This window comes from Meleagris gallopavo, chromosome 1 (genome assembly GCF_000146605.3).
Source record: "Meleagris gallopavo isolate NT-WF06-2002-E0010 breed Aviagen turkey brand Nicholas breeding stock chromosome 1, Turkey_5.1, whole genome shotgun sequence".
Lineage (NCBI taxonomy): Eukaryota > Metazoa > Chordata > Aves > Galliformes > Phasianidae > Meleagris > Meleagris gallopavo.
In genome coordinates, this window is record NC_015011.2 from 71,768,695 (window position 1) to 71,779,757 (window position 11,063).

An 11,063-nucleotide genomic window follows, 5' to 3' on the forward strand; every position below is an offset into this window, starting at 1 on the left:
AAAAAAAAAAAAGAGCAACTATAATGCTATTTGTTCCTAAGGATCCCCTGTGAACTTTGAGACCCAAAGCCAACACAGATCTTACAACATTTACAGGAAGCATTCCCTCCCATATTTCAGCATCTGGAAGATGAATCCCATCTACCTCATAGAATGACAGAATTGTTTGAGTTGGATGGGATCCGTAAGTGTCATCTAGTTCAAGTCTCTTGCAATGAACAGGGACACCTACAGCTACATCAGGTTGCTCAGAGCCCTATCCAGATTGATCATGAGCATCTCCAGGGACGGGGCACCTATAACCTCTCTGAGCAACTTGTACCAGTGCCTCAGCACCCTTATTTAGAAAATTTCTTTCTTATATCTGATCTAGATCTCCCCGCTTTTTAGTTTGAAACCATTTCCCTTGTCCTATCACAACAGATCCTACTAAAGATTCTGTCCCCTTCTTTCCTATAGACTCTCTTTAGATACTGAAAGGTATCTTTAGATATCTGTCCCACTTGCTGAGTGTTTTCCTGGCTGTGGACATAATTCCTGATGAAACACCAGAGACTTGCTGTAAGGTTGTCAACGTAATGGGTGTCTTGAGGTGTCTGCATCACAACAAGATTTTTTATTATTATTTTCTGTGTGGGTTTTACAAGGGAAAAATCTCAACATAAGTACAATTGAACGGGGAGGAGGAAGGGAAAGAAGGCATGAGCCTGTAAGAGGTGAGAGAACAAGAGTTCCTGTTCTGCCCCTGTTCTTGTTCTGGTACACCTACAGAGGCGCTGCAGAGGAAACAGGGACACAGCTGTGAGGGCAGCGGCTATGCACACAGCTGTGCATGGTGCCAACAGCAGCCAGTCTCAAGAAGCAGGGAGAGGCTCGGAACTCTTTTCAGACCTGGCACACCATGCAGCCCACTTAAGAGCCCCGCTTTTCAGACACACTCTTGGAAGATCCAGGCACAGGAATGAGGAGGTGGTTTGAAATTACTACATATGTCTTCTTGATATATTTACACTCCAGGGACCACCCACGTCACAGAATGTGTTTAAATTGTTCCCCAAGCTTTTTTCTGGAATTGAGGCTAAATTACAGATTCCCTTTTCCCAGAACGCAAGAAAAATTAGCAACTTTCTGAATGATTATTGTTATTACAGGGGTGTTTTTTTAAATAGATCCCATTCTTGAAAACCTTTCAAGCGCTGGGGGAAAGCTTTGCACCTCCTCAGCTCCTTTAACTGCTGGTTACTTAACCTTAGCTAGTAAAAAAATTCATGCAAGTAAAGACAAACTTCTCTTTTTTGAGAGCCAGTTGAAGCAAATTGAGGAAAGGTTATGGGAAAGGAGGATGAAATCCCCATTAGAAAAGATGCATTATTTTCTATATTAATATGACCGTGAACTCCTTGTGCATACTTCTGTGCACTGAGATAATACATTTCAGTTTTAATCGTTTCAGTCAATGTCAATCTTACATCAACCAGGCAATAAAGTAAAAATGGCCTTTGGGAAACATCAGTGAATCTTATTTTGTGCTGCAGTACTGCCAGTGTAAATACCTACTTGTGTTTTGTGAGCTCAAAGCCAAGCGGAGCAAAATTTTCCTTTCAGAGAGACTACTGACCTGTCAGCATCAAAAATATTATTCTTAGCACATGAAATTTGTTTGTCAGTGATTGTAATAAAAATAATCTTTGCAAAATCCATTATTACTCTAGTAAACATTTTCCCTTAGGCACCAATTGTAGGAAATGAATTAAGAAGTTGATAGGAATTGGCTAAGAAAAAATTATAAAGACAGTGTCACTTCTACAGTATTACTGGCATAAAATATATTTTCTATTTCAATTACTTTTTTTTTTTTTACTAGTAGCTCAGAGATCTGAAACATTTTGGTAAATCATAACAATAACTGATTTTACTGTTTGCTTTCCAGAATGCTAGAAGATGATCTCAAGTTAAGCAGCGATGAAGAAGAGAATGACCAGGTAAGAACCAGACAAGAACCATGTAACTTACAGCATGTTTCTTGTCGAGACAGAGATACTGCAAATATTTTGCTAATGCTTTTTCAAAATATACATCAAGGTTATCAAAATACATGAAAGTACTGTAAATGGAGTAACAGATGTTCTTGCTCTGCGCCAGACTGCATGTGCTAACTGCTGTATTTGTGGGGAATGTTCTGCAGGGGTCTTGATTTATTACCTTGATGCAACCCAGAAGGTTTTCGTATCAGTCTCCTCCTGATTGGATTTTGTTTTGTTTTAAAGAGCAGCCAGGAAGGGAAGAAACAGGAATTTGGATTAGGAGTTGAGGCCAAACTCTTTGAGCACAAGCTGGGTCATAGCGGCCAGCCCCTGGGCAGCCTACCTGCCTAGAAGCCTGGCTGGTCATCCACTAGGACCCTTTCCTGAGCTTTAAAGACCCCAAAATGCCTGTCAGGGAGCACACACTTCTCCAAATGTTTCCTATGGGTCAGGAGAGCTGGATTTTTTTTCAGGTTGGGGATCTGTGCTCACCAGAGTAGAGCTGGATCTTGATTTTTGTGTGGCCAACTGAATTCCTAGTTGCCAGACTTTACTATCACATAGCTCTCTCCCAATATACTCATATGGATTTGGTGAGGAATGGGAGAGCAAGAGCCACTTTCCTTTCTCTTTGCCCTAAAATGCACATCCCATGCCTCCACCAAAGTATGAGGAGGAGGAGACATTGCCCTGGTTGCACCTTACAAGTGGCTCCAGGCTGGGATATAACGCAGCTTTCAAATGTGATTTTTTTCAATTGAGGATAACTAGAGCTATCTAGACTTCCGAAATTCAGGATCTTAGGCAAATAATTCTACGTATGTAGGCCTGAAGCTCTTCCAGGTTTTATTTTAACTCTTGTTATTAGAAGTTTGTATTTTACAATATATTCCAAGCAACAAGTAAGTCAAAGCCTTTTCATATTTATATTAAACCATTATTGCATCTATTTTGAGCAAAGCTTTATTGTATTAAGAAGATTCAGCACATGGATTCAATTATTTACATATTTATGCAATTTCCTTTTGTTTAATACATTTCATCCCAAAACACTTCACATTTAATTATTCTTTCTGCTTGTCTAGATAGTTTAAAGTACAGCACACAGACAGCGTAGGGAGACATCCAGTGAGGGACAAGAAGGATTGTCTGAAGAATAACAAGCACATGGCTGGCAAGGGGATGATGTGTATGGAAAGGGGGGATGCAGAAATGGGAGGCACAGATCATCCAAGGAGTAGGGCACAAGGAGGGATCCTCCCTAATACTGAGCATCCTGCAGCAGGGATAGCCTGTGTTCAGGTTGCTCTCACTGTGTGTGCCACACCAGGTCTTCACTCAGCAATGAGAGCTTCGTAGAATGTTTGCTCCAGCCCAAGACTTTCTCCTCTATATTTCTGTACTATATCTATACTACCGGCACCCAGAGCCAAGCAGCATTTGTCACGAGCACAAAGAGCAGAGCCAAAGTCCCATTGCTAAGTGTCAGTCATTAAATGAGCAGCCTTTAGCAGCTACCCTGGCGTGGTCCCTTCTCTCTAAAATGGAATAGCTGCATTTTTTTTCCTAACTTGGCTGTATAGATAAAAAGCTCCTGAGGGCACAGGTTGCCTCTGGCTATGCAAAATGCTTTGTAGAACCTCACTTGAGACCTGCAGGTTTGCTTAATGAACAACCGTAAGTGATTGTGTCTGTTGGATAAACAAAAGACAGTTTTCATCTACTGAGCAGGAAATGGGCCCAAAAAAGAATAACACAGACCCACTCTTCCAAATAAATAACGTGGATCCACATCTAAATGTCAGAGGACATTTTCTTTCACTTTTTAATTCTGAAGCTCTTTAATCTCAGATTTCTTCCTGAGCTCAGGAGCAGGAAAGAAGGAAATCAAAGATGAAGGGATAGGAACCATACATGAGTAATTCTCAGATATTCCTTACTGAATTAATTGACCTTTCAGCAATCATACTCGTTTAAGTAGTCCAATTTTTTAAATAGCTGAAGATGAACTGTGCAAGAGCTGGGAAGCTTTTCTTTTTGTTAATTCCTAGATGAGGAAGTTTGGGGTAAAAAAAATTGAAAACCTAGAAGGCAATTTTGTGCATGTATTTGAAATTGCCAGGCAGCAAATGGAAAGTCTCTGCAGGAGTGCAGACAGGGACAGGTGCTACCGCAGTCCTACGGCTGGTATTTGGAGGGCTGTGCATGACCCAGAGAATGTGAGCAATGGGCAAGAGAGGCCAAATGCAGGACAGGGGCATGATGAAGAACCTCAGGATCCCAAATGTTCCCTCCATGCCAGCAATTAAGGCAGCAAGATTCATAGACCCAGGAGAGGTGAAGGAGGCTGGGTCTGAGCCGAGTGTGTGTATGCCCACAGTAATGACATTATCCACACATATTAGTCTCTTAATTTTAATTACATAAATGTATTTTTCCTCTTTAATGAGCGTAGTTTATCCATTTAAACTGATCATTTTAATTTTACAGGCAGTGATCATAGGATCTAATATGCAGAGGGAAAATTTCCTGTTGGCATATTTTACATCACACAGATTGAAGAAAATATACTTTTTAATCCCCAGTCAATATCTGAGGAGCAAGCAATTAACAGATACCAAGGTGGTTAACATAAATCTGCAAGTTAAAGAGCCAATTCATTTTGATTTATAACACAGTGTAATAATTTCACCATCATCTCTCCCAGAAAGCATCTGAAGCTTTGTAGCATGAAGATGTCAAAATTGTACTTAAGATTGTTCAGAATGCTGAATTGTAGTGGTTATTGCCTTTAGGTTCCTTGAAGTGTGGCACAGCACATGAAGCAGTCCCCATTATAATACCCTGCTCTTCTCTGTAGAGGTCACTGGATAACTTAAATCAGTCTTGGGTGAAATATTAAAAGGAGATTGTCAATTGTAACATGAACAATTCTTTTCCCTCTACTCGTCCTTTTACAATATGAGAATTTTGTAACAGCAAGTAGTTCCTTTAAGGGGAAAAAGATCCCTGGATTCATTTGTGCAATTCTTGTCAATCAATAGCCAAATAAATTAACTGACTGGTACACATACATGGAATAATAATCTAACATATTTTTGCAGCCCCAGTCTGCTTCCTTGCATGCATTTTTTCTGTGCGGGATCAGGTTGGTTGCTGCTGAAGTTTTGTGGCTGTGAAAATTTATTACCCACAGAGTCAATCTGCGTTCTGGCTGCCAAGTCTGAATAAATAGAGTCATTGTGCTTGTCTGGAATATGTAACCAAAGTTCATCCAGTCAGCTTGACTTTCACATCCCATGAGATTCATAAAAGCCAACACCCTGGTATGTGCTCTTGATTTCTGCCAAAATTTTGTAAAATTGTATAAACAGAAGTTGAAGAAGCAATCAGAACACCCTCCCAGGGACGCAGCTCCAAATTCAATCCCCTGCTGTATCTTGAAAGGAAAAATGGAGTCTTAGTCCCCCTTTTTTTTCCTTTTTAAACATCTCATGGCAACAGCAAAAAAAGGTGGGGGATGAGGGCACCCATGGCACATGGAGTGCAGGGAGGCAGTGAGCTATGATGCTCTTGGGCTCACTGGTTTTCTCCCTGCATGAAAAAAAGAGTGAAGGCAACGCCTGCCAGGGAGTCGCTGCCTTCCCATTGAAGGGAGAAGGACAGGCATCCCTACAGGATCTCAGGCAGCCTCAGACCACCCAGCCCTTCTGCAGGGTGGCCAAAACCAACTGAGCCCATATCCCTCCATAGGAGACCTCGAGGAAAGAGTAGCCTCAAGGAAGGTTATGAGAAACAACAACAGTGCAGAGAAATAAACTCTCAGGAGCATGATTTGACCCAGAGCTGCTGGGGGCTCCAGGGGCTGGCCCTACCCATCACAGCCTGGGGACATCCAGAGAATGCTTCTAGTCCAGGGTACATCCATGCTCCTTGGCTATAGCCAAGATGGAGAGCTCAGTGCTGGTTCAGGTTGTTCCCACAGCTCTAGTGGGAACATCTGTGCCCATGCATCCCCTCATCATGTCTGCTTAAAGTCTCAGAGCAAAACCTGCTTATTTCTGGCAGAGGTGTCTGGCAGACAAATCCACCCTGTTGATGCAACAGGATAAAATTCCATCCCCATGGACAGTGGCAGTCAGTGTGGCCACATAAGTAGCACTGAGAAATGATTTATTTATCAGGTCCAAAAACTGTACTTCAGCGGTAGCCAGAAACAAGTGAGACAGAATGCATTAACTTTATAATAAGGTGCAGGACTTTTCCCTCTCCTATCTGGATATGGACCAACAGTCATCAAAAACTTACAAATTACATTGAAACTAACAATTATACATACGCTTTCTTCCAGAAAGGGTAATTTTTTGCAGAGTCTAGATAAGCATTATTTCTTCATATGAAATCTAATATTGCAGCTAATTTGAATTAACCTGCAATGGATTTTGAAAGAAATTGCAGAAGGGACAAAGTGGCTATAAGCTTTCTTTCCATCAAACCTTCTCTGGTACAATGGTGCTTTTTGAGCTTTCTGATGTCGAAGATCAGCCAAGAGAAGAGCAGAGCCAGGTACATCCAGAAGGAGCAGCTAGATCAGACAAATTATAGCATGACCCTGTTCATCACGAAGACTATTTTTAGGCAGCACTAATTGTGTGCACATATGCTGCATCCAACTATATTAACCACATTAGTGTTGTGCTCCCTTATTCACCTCTTCATCAGTGCAATATTCAATGCTTGATCAGAAGTGAAAATGGGCAGAAGATTGAAGATGAGAACACAGTCCTGAAGAAAGCAAAAAGAAAAGCAAAAGAAAGCATTGAACCTGCAAATAAGTTTAACTTTCAAGAAATGCCCAGATAAATTTGAAGAAAAATCTTTCTGATGAAAAGTTTCTCACTGCACTGAGTCAGGGAAACTTACTTCATGAACTCTGCCCAATGTGAGTCCAATTGCAAACAAAACTGCACAAAGCAGAGATAAGCCAAAACAGAAAAATGTGAGTTTAGGGTTAAGGAGTAGCTGGACCCTCAGGTGCTTTTGTTCTTAATCCAAATGGCCTGCTCTGCCCTCTGTCACTGCAACATGAGTGCATTTTCAGACCAGAGGAACTGCCTTTGTAACAGCCTTTCTTAACTCGGCTAAGTCCATTATTTCCTGTGCATTAGAGAACCAATCCTTTGGTATCCAACACAGCTAAAATCCAGAGCAAGGTTTAAGCCAGCTGAGCCAAGCCTTTCTGTGGTTTGCCAGCTCTGATTTTATAAGCTCTGTGACATCTAAATTTGCACTTCCACCACGCATGACCAAGAAGACCAAGACTGCTTCAAGACTGAAACTGTCGGATAGAACAAAATAAGGGTTCAGTCTTGTCCTGCCAAACTTTGCTCACATCACTGCCTATCTTATAAAATCAGAGTCACTGTCTGTCATGCACTGGCAGGCAGGATCTAGCTCTAAATATGAATGCTGCCACTGTGGATGACAGTTGGGGATCAGCCTGACTCTTGGATATGCACAAAATTCAGGCAAATTCAAACACAGCACTCTGATCTCTGTGTGAATCTCTAAAAATAGACTGGAAAATTAAATACAGGCGCTTCTTCTTTATTTCTACATGTTGATGCTGCAACTAAACTAAGTTATAGCTCAAGTACAACTTGAGCCTGTCCCTTCCTTCTGGTATCACCCTTGTCAACCTTATGCTTTTTTAACTACCTCCTGTAACTTCCTCAACCACCTTCTTGCTGTCTTTCGTTAGATTTTTCCCTGGTGAACTGGAATTCCTCTATGAACATCTGTTGTGATGGCCATGGGAACATATGATGCAATTGATTCAGCAATGCCTGCTGATTTGAAGCATAAGGAGGGATTATCCCCTACATCTCCAGATTTGCTTTCCCTCGTCCTTGCACAAATGTTTGTAAAACCTCACTGAATTAGTTTCACCATTTAGCAGCTCATGCTGCCACAGAGAGAGCCCTTGCTGCAGTCAGCCACTGCCTCTGGGCCCGTGCCCCACACAGGGGTGGCCATAAACCTCTGTTTGCCTTCAGGGAAATTCATTGCAGCTTGCCTGCAGGAGGACGGTTAAATAACCCACAGCCACAGATAATTTAGAGCACAAATTAAGGTTGTTTGCAATACCACAGCTATTACAGGCTGTAATAGGAGAGCATATCCCTGACACATTCGGGAGCCCAAAGGGCATGTGCTTGCTTACTCCACTGCATGGTTTCTCTGTTGCTGTACCTGTTTGTCCCTTTCAACCTATGAGCTTTTACCACCAGCCAAGCTTTGAGAAGCCACTGGCACCAGCCTTGCACAAGTGAAGCAGAAGACAGAGCCACAGCTCCACCAGCTGCGCTCCCCCTGGGCACACAGCCCTGGCTGGGGAGGTGCTGACAGCTGTGGTGGCTTCACCCTGACAAACAGCTGAACTCCACACACCACATTCACTGCCCCTCCTCAATGGAACAGGATGTGAAATAGCATGGAAAAGGGCAAAAGGGTTGAGGTAGGACAGAATGATCACCAGCTAGTTACTGTCACAGGCAAAACAGACTCAGCATAAGGAAATGAAGGCTGTGATCAGTTCATAACGATTTATCTCTGTCACTCCTCCATCTCAACTCTCTGCCCCTGCTCCCTATGTGTCCTCAAAGGTGGCACAGCTCTTCCAGCCCTCCTGCCCTGTTTTGGGCCTCTCTGCACAGGCTGCAGCTCCAGCCCAGGACATTCCTGTGGGGGTATCCATGGGCTGTGCATCTCCAGGCTTCATTCACTGCTGCCCTGTGGACTCCTCATATAAGCACAGAATTGCTGTTGTTAAACCTCATCAGGTTCCTTCCTGCCTGCCTGCCTGCATTCATCTATCCCACATTTTCTGTTTCACAACAAGGATGTTGTGGGAGATGCTGTCAGACTTGCTGATGTGAAGGTACATAACATCCACTGCTCTCCCCACACTGCTAGTTACAGGCCTCCAAACAGACTCTGCACCAGTGGTGATGACATCATAGAAGGCTACCAGGTTGGTCCTTCATGGCTACACATGGACATCTGCACTGTACAGTGCCCGTGGACTGCAGAGGGATGGCCTGTTCCTCTGTGAGCCTCTCCTAGGCTTCTTCTGCGTGCCTGGTGCACCTCCTGCCCACCTGCTGCACTGGCCTTTGTGGATGCAAGAAAAGAAAAGAAACATGGAAAAAGGAAAAGGTTAAAGAAATAAGAAAGAAATGAATGGAGAAAAGAAATTGTAAGAAAATGTCATTATAAGAGGGGCAGCGGTTATGTTAGACTTGAAGAAAAACAAGGAAAACAGACAGTAGCTAATTCATCAAAACTGAGATTTAAATAAAAGGGACTGAGGAAACATTGCTACAATTTCTCCTGCACAAAATCCTTCTCCTTTGAAGTCCACAGGAGGTGACCCATTGGTTTCAGTCAGCTTAGGAAGTTATCCTGTTTTCTTTTTTACTGCTAGCACAATCCAAGCACTACCACAAGTAGTAAGAAATGCTTCACAGACGATTGATATAGCATCTCACTGGGCAGATTTACCAGTATATAAGGAACTAACGCTTGCATTACCTTCATTTTCATGTATATGGAATTTCAGAAAAATCCTGGTTTAATCCTGAGCTCTCAGACTTCTCACCAAACCTCACAAAGCCTTTGGCATAACACTGGCATTTTGCCTGAGATATCCTGAGTGTAAGCAGTACTTCAACAAGCTTTTTCCTGGATAAGAAGTCTACTTCTTTGGAAACAAAGGATGTTTTCCAAGACGGCCATTGCTTTGCTTGTGATGACTGAGACCTTCCTCTAGCATTAACTATTTTTTTAATGTAAAGTATCAAGGACTTTCCAAGCACCAATGTAAAGTATCAAGGTCCTTCTGCTTGTCTCCACCAAAAAAGATTAAGTCATCTGAAAAAGAGAACCCATCTGCCTTGAAAAGCTGCATGCTGGTCAGGACCAGAATTCAGGAGAAACCTGAACAGATGCAGAGCAGAAGACTCAACATTCACAGTTACATAAAATTCTGAATGATTAATACCCATGCTGCTTATACAGTGATTCGGAGAGCCAAATCACTTAACAAGTATTAACTACCTAATGCAATGCCCTTGAGAGGTATTTAGGTACAGTTAAGTAAGAATTATTATCTCTGTAGGATTGATGGGGAGACAGAGACAGAGACGTGGCCCATTTGAAGCCACATGGAAGTCAGTTGCAAAGCCAGGATTAGCGCTTAGGTCTTTCAATCCCAGGTGCCATGTTCAAGTTGCTAGATTGTGCTGCCCCTGAAGATTAATAAGGATTAATAGGCAAAGCAGAGAAGAAAGAACAATGTACGCCAAAAAATATAATAATAAAATCCTGGAGTGAAAAATGAGTACTGAGGTGTTGAAAGGCCTGGAGAAATCATGAAATCCAGAAAGGGTTTTATGGTTTCTTTAAAGATGTGGTTCTGATGATAACCAACTCCAAAAGGGGAAGGAGGGGAGACCCTTCTAAGTCTTACAGCCTGTAAATCCTAAATAAATATCAACCAGACAGTGAAACTCACATTCACACATGTACATTGCAAATTTACAGAGAAACACTCAAGCTGCAGTTTACAAGTGATTTTAAATCCCTCCAAAATCCACACTGAAAAGTGATCCTCAAACAAAACCTCTAGGAACAGCACAGAGCAGAGCATTGCACTGAGATAAGGCATGTTAAAAATCACTTAGGATCAGTGGACTGAACTGTGTTCCTCATACAGCTCCTGTGGCCAGGACTCAGGGCATTAAGCAGGACATGTCTGTGGGTGTGAAGAGTTTTCACTCTGTGTTGAAGCCTAATGAGAATGCCATTGTGACACGGTGCACTCCTCATAGAGAATGCTGAAAGCTGGCAAGAGTTTTAGGAGGAGAGAGAGAATATGTTTGGAAAACATGCTTTGGAGTGAAAGCTTGGAGTGAAGCACAGTGAATTCATAGAATCACAGAATGGTTTGGGTTGGAAGGGACCTCACAGCCCACCCAG